This window comes from Lathyrus oleraceus, chromosome 5, assembly GCF_024323335.1.
Source record: "Lathyrus oleraceus cultivar Zhongwan6 chromosome 5, CAAS_Psat_ZW6_1.0, whole genome shotgun sequence".
Classification (NCBI taxonomy): Eukaryota; Viridiplantae; Streptophyta; class Magnoliopsida; order Fabales; family Fabaceae; genus Lathyrus; species Lathyrus oleraceus.
Genome location: NC_066583.1, coordinates 42,077,821 through 42,082,941, shown reverse-complemented (window position 1 = coordinate 42,082,941; position 5,121 = coordinate 42,077,821).

Here is a 5,121-nt window from a genome sequence, read left to right as displayed (position 1 = left end):
CTAGACCTTCATCCTTTAGTCCATTGCACTTCTGTTTTGCCAAACGAAGCAAGGAAGCAAGCTTAAATCTCCAGAATCCAAGGTTGTTCTTCAACTGGTTTTTTCTTCGAAACTCATCATCTATTGATCTATTTGCTTGGATTTTGTGTTGAGTGAAGTCCTCTCAATAGAGGCATCATTACTGTGCATTTAATTTTTGAAATCCATCAAGTTCTCATGAACATCACAGAATTTCCTCTCTGATTTCTCTCAATATAGAGATCTAGAGTGGAATTGAGTGATACAGGGATGATGTACATCATCTCAGCTTTCCAATGATGTATGGATCGTGTATTTTGGTTAAGCTTTTGAAACCTGCAAATGTCACCGGAATCTTCATGCTCACCGGAGAAGAAGGTGGCTCCGGTGGCCGTCCCTTTGCCAGATTGATTGTGAGCCACACGATGCGTTTTCCGGATTTGATCCTAGCGCTCCAATGTTATGACTTTTATTTAATTTCTATGTGGCTCATTTGACTGGAGTGTTTGGTGCGCGCGCATTCCATGGCCGTTTGATGATCCAGCTCAATTAATGAGCTTAGATCCAACGCGTGTGGATTTTCCATATTTTCCAATTTCTGATTTTATTTTCTTTATTTCCTTTTATTTCAAAAATTGATATTTCTTTTATTATTGGTCTAAAAAATATAGGACCAATTGCATTCTTCTCCAAATAATTTCTAGTTTCTAGTTTTGATTTTTAATATTTTTTATTTCATCATTTGATATTTTTTGTGAATTTTCTCTTTTCTGGTTATTTTTAATTCATTTTAAATAGTTCTTGATATTCAAAAAATACTAAAATATTTTCCTAACCTATTTGAATGATGATGAATCTATGAAAAATATTCTCATCAATTTTTTAATTTATTTGAGATTTATTTGAGATTTTAGTTCAATTAGGTTATTTTTGTTCATTTTTAATTGATTAAAAATAGTTTCTGACTTTTAAAAATGCTGAAATTTTTTGTCAAACTTTGTTTGACCTTGTTGAACTTGGGATAAATAACTTGGACCTTTCAAGGTTGATTTGAAGTGATTTTGAAGTTTGACCTTTCTTTTATTTTTAATTCAAGTTTATTTTAATATTAGAAAATACCAAAAATATTTTTCTTATTGTTTGACCTCCAATCTTGATCTCATTTCTGATTTCTCATTGTTTGACTTTGACTTTCAATGTCATTTGGTCAACACACATGGATTGGTACATGTTATTCCATTTTATGCACTTTATTCTTTCCATTTTCCTTTTCCATTATTCATCTCTTTCTTCTTCTTCTTCTTTTTCTTTTTTGATCAATGAGTTGAAGGTTGATAAGTTAGCATTGATTAGGGAGGCTTAATCTTCCTTGATTCAAATCTAATTCATCTTGATCAATTTATCAAATGAATGGCTTTGCATTAAGGATATGTTGTTTCCTAAATTATGCAAAAGGCTTAAACTAATACAAGATCAATTCTCTTCTTCTTTTTGGCATGGCAAGTTGTTGGAACTTGGTTCACTAATCAAGACTTCTAACTTGTGTTGTTGCCTACATTATTATTGACCGACCTCAGATAGTTGTGACTTCTACATAAGTCCAATTACGATTGCTTAACATAGCGCTAAATTTGCCTTATGGCACACTAACTACTAACACTAACCATTAACCATTAACATTTACTTTATGCTCTTTACTTCTAATGCAATTTACTATTCTTGCACATAATATCCATTTGCTTTTCTCTTTGCTCACTTGAGCACATGTTTATGTTAATGTCATAGGCCTTTTGCTCACTTGAGCACATAATTATGTATATACTATTGTGCTTGTGTTTGGTTTTGATTGTTGTGAACCAAATGCAAAGAATTGGACAAAATGGACTTAGACTTTAAGACCTTCCCTATGCAAATTTGGAGTCAAAGAGCAACTAGGCATTGAGTCTTTAGAATGCTTAAGCTTGAAGATGAACATTGAAAGGATCATATTCTAAACTCCCTCTTGTCCATTATTTGATTGTGTTATAGAACCTTTTGATGTGTGTTTTCTTGTGCTAGGAGTTCAACTTGAGCTTAATTGAGGAACCATTGCCATGAGCTTCTAAGAGAGAGAGATCCAAGATACATTGAGGAGTCTTTCCAAGAATTCATTTGATTGTTGATTGCTTAAGTCTATGCTTTGTGTGATTGTTTATTCCAAAGGATGGGAGCTACTTGGATCATCAATATGGTCTCAAGAAAGGAACTCCATTGTGGTTTTGTTTCTTTTCCCTCACCTTTTTGTATTGCTTAGGACTTTAGCCCTTCTTCTTCTTCTCTCCACTCTAACCCAAGCCAAAACTTTTGTGCAAACATCTAACACTTGTTTTCAACATTAGAAACCTAAGCCTTATGCTTTTGATTTTCAAACTTTCTTTTCATAATACTTATTTTGAATTGAACTTCTAAGTCAACTTTGACCATTTTATAAATACTCTTCATTGGTAAATATAACCCATTCAAATGTCTTTTTGTGGTTTCAATGGCCACTTTCTTAATCAAAAAATTTCATAACCTTTAGTTATTAGGTTTGAGTTATCCTTGAGGTAGATGTAATACTCACCTTTATCCTTAGTGATGGATAATAAGTCTTCCATGCTTATTATAGGGTTAACCCCTCACTAGCATGTTGAAGTTATCCTCACATGGTGGATTTGTGGTTTCAGGTTGAGTTTTCTCCCTTGGATAACAAAAGACCTTAAGGCTTTTGGACCAATCAATTCACCAACTCATTTTGAGATTTTTACCCCGAACTACGAGGTTTTGATCCTAATCTTTTTTAAGATGGTACGTAGGCAATGGGTTTATCCATCCAAACACAAAATGTAAATAACTTGCATATTCTCTTCTCATCCCCTCAATCATGTTTGCACAAACAAATTTTCACAAAAACAACAACCTTACAACAAGTGTGAAAAGGGCTCCCTAGGAGTACCTAGGATGTTTTGGGTGCCTAACACCTTCCCATTGCATAACCAACCCCCTTACCCAGATCTCTGATTTCTCTTTTACTAGTTTTTGTTAAAACTATTAGGTTTTTGTTCGCTTTTTAACCATTCCTTTGGATAAATAGAAGTGCGGTGGCGACTCGACTTGTATGATTTACCTTGGATTTAATCAATATCTCTAATGGTAACGAATACCCCGCTACAGTATGTATGTCTATCTGAGTGACCCGAGTATTGTAAAAGTAAGAAAGTAGCTTAAGAGTACTAAGGAAATTCGCACACACACCTAAAAATATTTTTTTAATGTGTTTTTAAACTTAAAAATATTTTTCTAAGCCTAAACAAGTGATTAAAAAATTGTCCAAACCTTTTAAACCATTTTTTCAACTAACCAATTGATTTGTCATTTATGTTAATTGATTGAGAAAACCTTTTTGAGTCATCTAATCAATTATAGCATCAAGCTAATATGTTAGAAGAATGGTAATCGATTAATCAAATGACATGGACATCACATTAATAGCTTAGAACGTCTATATATCCAAAACTTCCTATTTGGGTATGGTAATCGATTAAAAGTGAGTTATCTAATTGATTAGAGATTTATGCTAATCAATTAGATAATTAATTCGGCCCATGGATCATTTCCATTAATGGATTTTTCAACTACTATATAAACGAGACACGCCTCCACTTCAAACCACCCCACTTTACAATGTTTTGATATTTATTTGGAATTCATCTTTCTCCCTCTCTCTCTAAAAATATTTTATTTCACTTCATATTGTCTTAATGCTAGTAAATAAAGTGTTGCTTGTGAGGAAGAAATTTTTGTAAGTGATCATGTTGGTCGTTTATATTCTTAAGGATGCAATACTCTTAAGAGATTAAGTTTGGTTCTTGAGATGAACCTGTCATAAAATCTTTGTATTTGGTTTCTCAAGCTTTGCTGGAAAAAACATTGTTTTGGTTACTGAGATAAGTCATAAATATCTAAAAGGTTTGTTTGCTTAGCCTGGGACAAAAGTTGTCATTAGTTGGGGATAAATCTGTTAAAAATCTCAAGATCAAATTGTATTAAGGTTCGTGTGCATAACCTTCAAAAGCTCAAAAGGTTATAAAATAACACTCAAGAAAGTCAACTGAGATAGGAAACTCCACTGAGATAGGGACCCAAAAGATAGGGAACTCCACTAAGATATAGTATCTCACCCCATTCATGTTGTTGATTTCCAGGTAGCCAAAGAAAATCAAAGGTAAGACCAAGATGTTGTGAAGACTTGAAGGCTCTAATATTTATGTTTATTATATGATGTGCAATCTTTCTATAACGTTTGTGTAGACATTTGTCGTATTTCATGTACTATGTCAGTTGTATTTTTTTTACATGATTCAAGATGCCATCTAGACGCTAAATGTACGTACTCAGTATCAATTTAATATTTATGATGGAGTGTTACGTATAACTATAAATATTAACTAATAAACATATGTGATATAATCATATGGTTTTTTTTGTCGAGCATAAATATCATACAAACTATATATATATTTTTATTATTTTTTATAACATTCATACAATATATGGTAACATGTACTAATTGTGAGGTTGTGAAAAAAAAATGTATAAATCATGAGAAACTTCATATTTGTAGAAATTGTATGTGATATATAAGTATAGAAAATGTATGTTATGTATAAGTATTTCTTTATATTTAATGCTTTGTATTGGTTTTTTCTTGTTAACACTTCTTTTACTAAAACTTTTTACAATTATATTACTTTCTATCTCAATTATTTTACTTATTATTTTATTATTAGTGACTGTACTAACACAACCTAAAGTGTCTCCAATCGTGACCTCAAAATTGAGTTTCATGAGTGTCATCTCATATTTATGCAACAAGTACATATTTTGCTGCAATGATAACAAAATATGCAACTCTTATTTTAAGTTTCACCTAAAATATTTAACGAGTATATTTGGCCACATCTATACAAACATTAAATTGATATAGAATAAAGTTACTTCGACTATTAATTGTGCCACATCATGGTTTTTCTAATAAAAAATATTTTAGAAACTCTTTTAAATGCTTATATTGAAGATCATCTT